Genomic DNA, 12,121 nt, shown 5'->3' with positions numbered 1-12,121 from the left:
TACATTATACAGTTTTAGGATTTTACTAACTTGTTTTGTGATATAACCAGCAAACTATTACACTGACACTTTAACAGTAAATATCTCACTGACAGTAAGATATTATAAAATGTACAAAGTCTACTGTTTGTAGAAATCATTTCTAAGATAGCATGTGACGTGCTACCACTCTGTGATCTCAGTGCGCACATAATGTTCCAAGCTTTCAATTTCCACCTGTGTTCTATAATTTATAAAAAATAATCAGAAAAACTGGTCAAGGTAAATTAACAGTCTTTTTATGTACAGTGCAGGGAGGTGGGCCAGGGTCTCTGGATATGATATTCAGTAGGAGAGAATGATCTCCCTGGCCATGAGAACCTGCTGGGCTGCTAGCTACACAGCAAAAGCCTGCATACAGATAGAATGTATTTACATGCGTGCACATGTATGTCTCAGCACATGTGAACGTTCAGGTACACATGATTTTGTCTGGAACTCCGAGAAACATTGTGTGTATACATTTCTCCTTTTTCTGCAAAGCTGAGTATCTTTAAGGTGTATGGGACACACAGGTTATGATGAATGCTATGGAGAAAATCTGCAAATCATAACCCTTGAGACCAGCTAAGTGAACAGAAAAGAGGTATGAGTAACCGCACTAATGCAATACGATGATGCTTTCAAAACTTGTAAAATGACAACTAACAAAACAAATTCACTTTTGACAGTTTGTATTGTAACTTGACTAGAAATAAATTCTAGAACAAAAGCTCACATCTACAATTGCATGGATTAGCCATACTTTTTAAACTTTGAAGTTTTCATTATGAAGCTGAAAGATTTCATAAGATTTAATTCTTCACAAGTTTTCACTGTATGATCCAGATGTGAAAAACACACAAAACTCCAACAAAAACACACAATAAGAGGTTATTTGAAGTGAAAGTCCTATCTTGAACTGAACCTCCCCTTTAAATTACAGGATAGAAAGGGCTGATGAAGGGTTTGCGGCTGCATGAATGTGCAGAACTAAACACGGCCGTACAGCACTGCCAACCACTGCCCAGTGCCGCTGCTCTGCCTCACCCCTTAGCCTGTCCACTGTCTCAGAAGCCTCCAGTTATTCTCATTCTAATCCAAGTTCCTTTAATACTTCATTTCCTTACTAAAATGAATTTCTAAAGAGGTAAAACTTAAATATTTTCAATGACATCGCACTATGTATTAAACCAAAACAGGCCCATCTTTGCAGAGCATGCCCGTAACTACTCTCTCTCCTTTCTCTCGTCACCTTGCCCACTATGCTCTCAGTGGAGTAATACGAAATGACTAGTATTTGCCAGGCGTCATCAGCTGTTAGTTTTTAAAAAAACGAATACTCTTCTTTTCTCCTTACACACATGACAATTCATGTTCAGAAGCTTCTCTGATTCTTCCCAGAGGTACAGGCTCCCTTGTCTTCTCCTCCTTTACTCTCAAGGTCCCTGATCCTATCTCACTGCGATTCCTTGTTTGCATATTGTCCTGTAAACTATAGAGTCCTTGTAATTCTTTGTAACTCTAGCTTAAGCACAGTGTATTCAGTACAGATTTGTTTTATTAAAGTAAAAAAATCCAACTATAATGATCCTAAAGTCATGACTAAATTATTGAGATTCTATTATAGGCAGTATGAACGAAAACACAAAAACAAACTTTGATGTCAGATATAGATTTGGATTGATTCTTCTCCTTTTTTTTTTTTTCAAGGCAAGGTTTCTGTATGGAATCTGGATGTCCTGGAACTTACTCTGTTGACCATGCCTCTTTGGTGCTGGGCTTAAAGACACGTGTGACTACAGCCTGGCTTGGATCCCAATTTTATCCCATTTATCACATCTAAAAGAATATTACTTTATACTACTGAATCCAGAAGAGGTTTTATGGAAGCAAAGAGAAAATATACAACATAAGAACACTAGGACCCTTCAGCTGTCTGCTGCATAAAGGACGGTAACAGAGACTCACTTAAACATCATAAAACAGCTCTTCCACAGCCTCCTTGGCAGGGGTTTCCTTTCATCTTTTTGATGTCCATTTCTACACAGGGTGGGAGGAGTAAAGGGGAGGGTGTTGCATGGTCAGATGCATGCTAAGCATCAGGATAGGTTTGCAATTACAAGGAAATGAAGGGACAAGGCAAAGGACTAATCCTGTTGTGCAGGACCAACTAAAGGAAGTCCCTCTGGTTCTCATGTGGAGTGGGAAGGCCATGCTACTACTGTTCAGAGGTCTGTAATTGACAGGGCTAAGGATGGGGGATTGAGGATCCTGGCAGCATCTGAGTGAACTGGGGAAGGACTCTGTGTCATACTATCTTAAATAATCTTCCTCAGGTTACTTCACAGTTTATCAGAGATCTGATGGCCAACCACAGAAGATCATTTTGGCGCATTGAGGAGACACAGCTATGATGAATCTGAGTATAGGGAAAAACATGGATGGGGCTGAGTCTTTGTAAGATGTTCTTTTAACAAGTTGGAATCGATTTCCACTGATTGTCATGTCTGCAATGTTGGAATGAAAATGTGATTTCTAGCACTGTATTTATTTTTTTTATAAAATTAGATAATTAAAACCATATCATAGTAGAAACAGTAAGAATGTCTGTTATTTACTGAAGAGAGGTGAGCTGGGAGAAGCCAGGTGGGCTACTGAAGTGAAGACAAGATCTACAGGGAGCATAGGCTAGAGGGGACCTCAGAAATCAAGGACAAAAAGTGGAAAGTTACAATGAGCAGCACTGCTAAGAAAGGAATCAGTACAAGAGTAGGGGTAGGGGCAAGAGTAGCAAGGTAGGAAGGATGACAGTGGGGGCCATCTTTGTGCCCTCTAAAGCACTGGGAGTAACCTGTAATTAGAACTGACATTTGCTAATGCTTGTTGTTTGTCAGTCTATTAGCAATTTTTTATGCGATATTAAATTTGAGTGCATTTTATAGATACAGAGTTTGTTGCTCAGAAAAAGAAAGAAACATATCTAAGCCTACAATGTTTTAGAAAATACGTCTGATTAGGATTCAAGTTGTGGGAGCTTGGCTCCAAAGGAATTACTGTAATTAGTGTAGTATAAAGCCTGTGAAATTCAGAATAAAGTTAAGGATGTGTATATTTGAGTGGTGTTGTAATTCAGCACAACAGATTTTATAAGGAATGTGTATATTATATCAAATGGAACTTTAAAGATGTTTTTCAATGAAAGCAAATAAAATCTTGTTTCGGTATTTGTCACAGAATGGTTCCAGGATCAATGAAAGATGCCAAAATTTCTGGATATTCAAGTTTCCTATTTAAAATGGTAGTGTTTATATATAACATGTGCATATACTCCTGTATTCCTTAAATTACCTGCAGATTATCTATGATACCTAATACACTGTATTGCTTACATAATGACAAGAGAAAAAAGGCTATGTGCAACACTGATGGTATTCTTCCAGTTTTTCACTCTAGGGCAGGTAGAATATTCAGACATGGAAGTGTAGAGTAAGAAGGCTGATGGGTTAAGACTTCAGTGCAATTCACTGACCCTTGGCACTGGTTACAGCTGTGTGCTATGACAGACATAGCCCGATGGTTTAGACTTGTTCTAACTGCAAGGTTCTGAGTAAATTAATTATCAAGGTTCATTTTCCACATCTGAATAACTGAGTTTGATCTGTCACTTTTTAAGAGCTCTACCTTCTGTATAAGCAATGAAGTATGGGTACAGATATACTATCCATTTGTTTTCATAACATTCACTTTATAACTTTTCTGGTATTTCCAAGGTCACTTTCAGTAAACACCAAATAAGCTAGAGAGACCATCCTATAGTCAGGGGGGGCGAGGGTTACTATTGATGAAGTGTGTGTAGGGGGTCAGAAAAGAAGGACTTCTCCTGATCACAGAAGATCTTACAGAGCAAACCAGGGGAAAAGAAAGGAAATCTCTGCAGACTGAAGGCAACGCTTCTTGCTAGGAGAAAAAAATATAAGGGAACACAAAAATGTTTAGGAACTAAGTAGAATCGACGATAGGAAAAAATCCTGGACAGCATGACTCTGTAGTGGATTCAACACTACTCCGACATTATCTCCTGCAACAATGAGTAACTTTGACCTGAAGGCAGAGAATTCAGATGTTGATAGTTACTTATAATGGTACAAGATGTTAGCACACTCTGACACTAGTGCTGAAGTGGCCAGTTTGCGTACAAACATAAGGGGCCAGAGACTAAACTAAGGGAATGGGAAAGGTAGAAAAAAATTCCTGATTACAAAACCAGAAGTGCTCAGTCAAGTTGACTGATAAGATAAAGTACACTGTGAGAGAAGGGTCACAAATGAGATCATTCAGCTTCTGGGTGAGGCGGTATGACATCGTTCATGTGCAGGAGTGTGGGTTGCAGGTGATTATGATGTTTAAAATCTAACTGTTGAAGTGACTATGATGGAACTGAAGATGGTAAACTGGCACTATGAGTGCTATTTGAGAAAAAGATTTCATTTAGTACACAGCTAAAAAAAGAAATCTAATGCATTGCTAGCATTGGTTGGAGATACGCGAGGAAGCTTGCTTTTGTCACTGCAGAACGGGAAACTGTTCAATGTGAGTTTCAGAGAAGAGAAAAAAATGAATCAGGCAGAATTCTCCTGTCTCAGCCTATGTCTGAGTGAGGGAGCAAGACCAGAAAGAAGAGATGAACCAAAGAGGCCTCAACATTCACTATAAATCCACCACAGAATTCCCTAATCTTCTCAGGTTTGATCTGAACAGGTAAACCCAACCGGTTTTATAGTGGCAGGAAAAACAAATTTATCCAAATCTACTAATATTTTTCTTTTCATCTTCTATGACTGAACATTATACTTTAAACAGTGAACATTTAAGTTTATCAAGTAGTAGGAATCTCTTGCAATTACTGTGAAGATCCCCAAATAGCGAATTATATAAGGCCATGTTGTGTGCAAACACTGTGATGAAAATATTTTTACAGCATTATATAAAATATAAAACACATTCACAAATAACTTAATTAAATCCTTACCAAGAGCAACTGTGAGACCAACAGGGAAACAGAAGCTTACAGAAGGGCAGTGAATATGTAATAACACCCACAAGCGTGACAGAGGTAAGGATTAATCCCATTTTTCCAATTCCAGACCCATGCTCTCTGCATGAAACTTCACCACCTCTGCTGACTTACACATATGCCGTCTTATTTCAAAAAGGATTTCAGTTGGCTCATATCTCTTCTTTCACATACATAGAAATGAAAATTAAATTTAAACAAAATGATTTAACTAAATAATTACTATCTTTATGAATACATTTTGATAATACAAGTTTTGAAAACAAAACATTTGTATTAGTTTTAATTCATACAGTTATATCTCAATGCCAGTTATTCAGGAATTCTATTTTTGAAACAAAACTCATTCTGGAGTACAATAATCCAAGATAAAAACAGTAGGCACTAATACAACCTAACAAACACAACCACTGACATTTATACATTAAACAGGATAGTAAGAGAAAAGTGTTTTATTATTAAGTCTATTAAAGTCTATTATTAAAAATTTCTCCCGAAACCTAAACTTCCTTTTAAGAAATTTGTCAGTGTGTGGGCTGCAAAATGTGCACAGAGTCCAGCATGTGATGCTCCAGCCCTGTGCTCCCACTGTAGCACTCTGCAGACCTCACCTTGTCCTTGATTCTTCCTCCCTCCCCATAAGAAAACCATTCTCCCTGCACCGTCTCTTTCACAGCCAAGATCACAAGCATATTAAAATCGCCAGGACCACAGATGAAATGACAGGCCATGTTGCCACTTCTGCCCAAATTAAATAACATAAAGAAAATTTTCTCTTAGTGGATTTTGAAAGATTTATTTCATCCAGAATGAAAGAAAACTACGTTAATGTAGAGAAACAAAATTAATAGTGGAGTATCATGGGAATGCGAATTACTACAAAAGCTTATAAGACCAAAGAAAGTTGGAGGAACTTTCACAGTTAAGACAGGCCAAGAGTGAAAGAAAAGTCAAGACGAATTAATGCAGTATCTTCAATGACAGAATAAACAGGAAAACAAAAATATAATATGTAAATGTTAAAGAACTATGAATAATTATGGATGTTGGTTAGTAATAATATATAAGTATCAGCTTATATTAACTATAACAAATAGACTGCACTAACATATGTGAGATGTTAGCACAAGAGGAACAGTAGTTTCAGAATATCCAGGGACTCTTGCAACCCCTCCTGGAAATCTCCCACTCAAGGATTAACCAGGCCTGACTCTGCCTAGCTTTCAAGATCAGACTACACTGAGTACGTTCAGAGCACTGAGGTTTTAGAAAACCTTGAAATATGAACTACTCTCAAATAAAATGCTCAGCACAAAGAAACATAACTGCGAACTCAGTGTAGGAGCTTGTTAAAACTCCAGCTGTTAAGACTGTGCACAAACCCATTGCTTAGCTCAAGAGCTCCTGGACGTTTTGCAAGGATGGGAAGACCCCTGAGAATAGCTTTCTGGAGAGACAGCCACGCTTATTTAAAGGATCAGGTCATGTGGAGTAAGGGATACAATATTTTATCAATAATTAAAATGGTGAAAGTACATTTATAAGATCCTTTTTCAATAGCAACAGTTGTTCACAGTAACTTTCTCCTGAACTTTGACCCCCAGAAGGTTAGCATTCAGGAAGCTCAGCTGCTGTCTAACAAACTTAATTAATCAAAAAGTCATTTCCGAGCTGTAACTATGAGTAAAAGCGCTTCAAGTGTGCTAGCAAGCCTACAAGTTAATCAAAATGCTAATGCAGTACAAATTAAAGTTGTGATTAACATTTCACAGTAGCTGCTTAAGTGAATTGATCACACAAATGGGTTAAGCATTACTCATTTCCTAAAGCCCCAACCGGGAAAAGGGTTGTTATGTGGGTGTGAGGAGAGGAACTGGGGATAGAAAGATCCTTCACAACAGCATGACACTATCAACGAACCATCCCAGCACTGCCCTATAAAAGCTTGCAGGTACAGTTACCCAGGAGGAAAAAGCCTTCTGAATTATATTTAGTCCCTGAAGGGAGAATGTGTGTAACTTCACAGGAGTAAATAAAGGTGGTATTAGGCACCTTTATTTACACATATGTATTAAATATACATAGTACTGGTTTGGGAGGTGTTAAGCCTGCTGGCTCTGCTACATCCCTAGTAAGGATGGTGCTTTGTTTTAGGTGGTTTTGGTCATTGTACTGAAGACCATCTGGACCCGGTGTCCATTGCAGTGTGGATCTTTTCATTTGGAAGAACACATGATTAAGTTAACATAGACTGATGTGTTTTAAATCCTTAGCCAGTAACACACCTTCAGCTAGCTTCTACAGCAAGAAGGGATTGTTGGGGTGTCCGGCCAAGAAAGCAACCTGATTAGGCACAATCTTCGTCTCTTATGAGTTTCATGAGGTCACATTAAAATATGTTTAGCAAGTAGACTACATGTACTGATAGTTCAATTTGGCAGTAGAAAATCTTTTAAGTTGTAGGAAAACATGCGCGCGCGCACACACACACACACACACACACACAACTCTACCATCTCCTATGAAAGAACTAGAAAGAAAAAACTGAAATATTTATTTTGTTTGTGATGAATAGATAACTCCTACAATGACACGCTAGGTCCTAGTCATTTTCCCAGTTAGCAACGCTACAACTATCTCAAGTTCCTAGTACACCTTAGATATGAAACCTGATAATGTCACCTGACACAGACCTTCAAAGCAGACATATTGTTTACATATAATCCACTTATCTTACTTTTATCAAAATGATCTGGCGAGATCTTCTGAAACTTACTACTTAAAGAAAATCTCATTTTGTCTAATTAGAAGCATTTAACATTTGAAAGGATTTAACTAAGAATACATCAACTTCACCTAACATTTGCAGTATCAAAACATCCTTACAAGTATTGTATTAGGGATTACACCAAGTACTTCTTTTTTAAGCTTGGTAAAACCTGGACTACTTCCACTGCTAATTGTACTTGGCTCTAAAAAGACTAACTCTGACTCATTCACGTGACAGCGATGCTTTTCAACGCACTCCCACCCACCACGCCCATTCTAGTGAGCAGTAGGGAAACACACTCACCTTCCTCTATGCTGTTTCATTCTTTGGGAATCAAATATTTTTACAATTAACTTCCGCAAACTGGAAATCATTTGCTAATGAAATACAGACCCAGTATGTTCACAGGCTATTTTTTTCATTTAAAAGATTTTTTCCCACATTTCTCCCTTTTGTACTTGGCTATTTTTTCACATTTCCCCCAATGAATGTAACTTGGCTGTTTTACTTTCTTATCATATTCTAAAATATGGAGAAATAGTTGCAGAAACACATGCAGTATTTATCCATTAGCATGTTTTAAAATCAGAGTGAGGCTGGCCATGTAGAATGGTTGGTAGTGCACTGGCCACAGCATAGCAGAGGCTCTAGGTTTGATCTGCTGCAACCTCTAGCAATGCATTAGTGGAGGCGCACACGCCTGCAATGTAATCCTTGCTACCCTGAAGGGGAAATTGAAGAGCAGGGACTTCAGGGTCACACTGGACTAAGGCAGCTAGAGACCCGTCTCTATGAGTTACCTTTGAACCTGTTTTGGATCAAGAAAAGAAAACAAAGGGGAAAAAAAAAAACCAGATTGATGATTAAATGTGTTTTCAAAATTAATGTAGTTATAGAAAATACACTGAATCATGTGAAATCCAAGAAACTTACCTAGAGAAAAGTATCCCGTCCAAATACAAAATGTTTTTGATCTAAAGACAGATCTACCACAAGATCCAGCTATATTCTTGGGCATATACTACATTTTACGACAGATATCTGCTCATCCATCTAGGCTGGAAACAGCCTAGATATCCAAAAACTGTTGGACAGACACGGATGACAAAAAGCTAGAAATTTTCATGGTGGAATATTATTTAGCAATTAGGAATGAAATTATGAAACATTCAGGTTAATGGATAAAAGCTTGAGACAATAACCATCCTAAGTAAAGTAACCCAGACCCACAAAGAATATTACATATGTTTTCTTATGTGCGGTAGCTTTAGATATTTGTGTTTCATTCACTAATTTTGAATGAATGCAGTTAGTAAGGAGTCAAAGAGGAGGAGATCTTCCAAGGAACAGAAAATTGAATACAATTATACAGGATAAAGGAAAAGTTAGGAGGATGATTAACTGGAGAGGGTGATGGGAGGGCAGGGTAGAGGAAATGTGGGGAGGGTCTAAAGGCCTTTTGAAAAGCCACATGAGGGGTTGGGGATTTAGCTCAGTGGTAGAGTGCTTGCCTAGCAAGCGCAAGGCCCTGGGTTCGGTCCCCAGCTCTGGGGGGGAAAAAAAAAGCCACATGTAACCTACTATTTATTGTAGAAGCTTCTTATATAATATATGCTACATATGGAATTTAAATGGATTAATCCTGTAATGGAGCAACGATGCCCCAACTAGATACAATGTACTACCAAATAAATCTTCCAGTACTAGGAATTGGCTGTTTCTTTTTGAATCATTGTCCAAAGGGGTTCCACAGACTTCTAACAAAACATTACAGGCTATCGATAATACTATCAATATATGTGGTTACCTTTCACAACCTGATGGTAAGACCCAATTGAAGATAAGGCTCACTGAGTTATCTAACAGAAAAATTGAGCTGGTGCTTGACTAACAATCATAGTGCCGGAAGTTGATACACGTGTTATTGGAGGATAAATATATTCACTGATCTCACATAGCCACGAACTGTACAAGCTACAACAGCGATCTATGTGCAAGAGATTCCGACTGAAACAACTCCTGATCACATACTGCTCTACCCACAGGGCAGAGCATGCTGACTTCTCATCAGAAAAGCTTCTGCATCTGACAGCAGCTAACACAGAGATCTACAGCTGAACAACACACACAGTAAAAGACTTTGCAATATTCAGTCCTAAATGGGGCGTCTGTGTCACTCCTCTCCCCTCTCAAGGTTCAGATACTTATGATTAAAGAGCTAGAAGTGGTAGATGACTCGAAGGAAACAGCATTTTCCAAAAACAACCTGTTTGTTTCTCATTTAAATTCACAGACGCTGTGACAGCATACACGAGAACTGCATACGTTCTCGAGAAAAATCCCAGCATGGAAAAGGCAATAGGACAAAGCCCTCCTCTCCTACCAAGAAGCTGCTGACAAGTGGTATCTGCTAGGAGGGTCAGCATTGGTTTTCTTCGATCATGTGCGATGGACTATACATAGTCTGGATGGACATTATCTATAATCCAGAGCAGAACTCACGCTCAAGAACAGTTTTTCAATATCACTTGCTACATTTTATAATTAAGATGATCAAGAATAGGATTTTAAAGGTGAGGAGACCAGGGCCAACTGATCCCATAATTGTACAGCACATGATGTGGCAGCAAGAAAATGTGAAAGGATCAGATAGCATCCTGAGTGGCTTTTCCCAGACAAACTGGGACATTCTAGAAAACAAATAATGACAGCAAGCAATGACAGTTGAGTGATATTCCATTTTGTAAATGTACCAGATTTTCTATATCCACTCCTTGGGTAAGGGACATCTAGCTTGTTTCCAGTTTCTTACTCTTATGAACAGAGCAGCAGTGAACATGCGTGAGCAAGTGCCCTTATGGTGGAGTGTCCTTTGGATGCACGTGCATTATTTTCATACATTTCATATTTTCACACATATTATTTCCATCATTCTGGAACTATACAGTAGGGAAGAGCATGCTCCCCTTCTCTTTCATTGCTTACATGTTGAAGCAAGTATACTCCCAAAGTACTTGTGATATTCTTGTGTACGATGCCTGCTGTCACTATGTTTTTCAAAATGCCCAATGACATTATGAAAATTTCAGGCAAATGGATGGAACTAGAAAGATCATTCTGCATGAGATAACCCAGACCCAAAAAGATTAACTTGTAAGTGGATATTAGCCATAAAGTACGTTATAATCCACAGACCCAAAGAAGCTAGGCAACACGGAGGGCTCAAAGGAGGACACTGAATCTCACTGAGAATGGGAAATAAGACAGAAATCGTGGGTGGACGTGGGGAGGGGACTGGATGGGGTGGGTATGGGAGCAGGTGGAGGGAGGATGAAGGCAGAGAGCACTGGAAGAGGCACATGGGATCTGGGGTGCGGGGGACATCTCTGGGATGAACTAGAAACCTAGGGAAATGGAAACTTTCAGGCATCTATGAGGTGATCCTAGCTAAAGTTCCTAGCAAAGAGGGTCATGGAGCCTGAATCAGCCATCTCCTCTAACCAGCCAAGACTTCAATAGAAGGACTGGAACATCAACCCAGCCACAAAACCTTAGACCCAAATGTGTCCTGCCTACAAGATGTGCAGGGGTAAAGATGGAGCAGAAACTAAGGGGGTAGCCAACCAATGACTGGCTCAGCTTGCGACCCATGCCATGAGACGGAGCCTCCCCCGACACTGTTAGTGGCATTCTGCTATACTTGCAGATGGGAGATCGGTAAAATTGTCATCAGAGAGGTTTCACCCAGCCCCTAATGGAAACAGATGCAGAGACCAGTAGCCAAATATTGTTTGGAGCTTTGGGAATTCTACAGAAGAGTGGGAGGAAGGGCTGTAGGAGCCCGAGAGGACAAGGACGCCCCAGCAAAACTCACAGAATCAACTAACCTGGGTTCATAGTGGTGCACAGAGACTGAACCACCAACCAGGCAGCCTCAGTGGGATTGACCTGGGCCCTCTGCACATATGTTATAGTTGTGTAGACTGGTCTTCAAATGGGACTCCTAACAGTGGAGAGCAAGGGCTGTCTCTGACTCTGTTGCCTGTTTTTCAGATCCTTTCCCCTACTTGGTTGCCTTGTCTAGCCTCAATAGGAGAGGATGGGCCTAGTCTTACTGCACTTGATATGCCAGGGCTGGTTGATCTCCATGGGAGGATCTCCAGTCTTCTGAAGAGAAGTAGAGGAAGAGTGGATGCAGGGAATGGGGGGTGGGTGGGAGGCCATTGGGATGTAAACTAACTTAATTAATTAAAAAA

The 12,121-nt window shown here is 39.4% G+C and overlaps 1 protein-coding gene across 1 annotated transcript in view; it reads right to left on the bottom strand.

The window, feature by feature from the left end:
* The window catches only part of Ascc3 (activating signal cointegrator 1 complex subunit 3), a 274,305-nt gene that overhangs the window by 16,704 nt on the left and 245,480 nt on the right, over positions 1-12,121 (bottom strand). The gene's annotated exons all lie outside the window — the stretch shown is intronic.

This window comes from Rattus rattus, chromosome 18 (assembly GCF_011064425.1).
Source record: "Rattus rattus isolate New Zealand chromosome 18, Rrattus_CSIRO_v1, whole genome shotgun sequence".
NCBI lineage: Eukaryota > Metazoa > Chordata > Mammalia > Rodentia > Muridae > Rattus > Rattus rattus.
The sequence above is the reverse complement of the archived record's forward strand: the minus strand, read 5'-3'. Positions and strand labels throughout refer to the sequence as shown.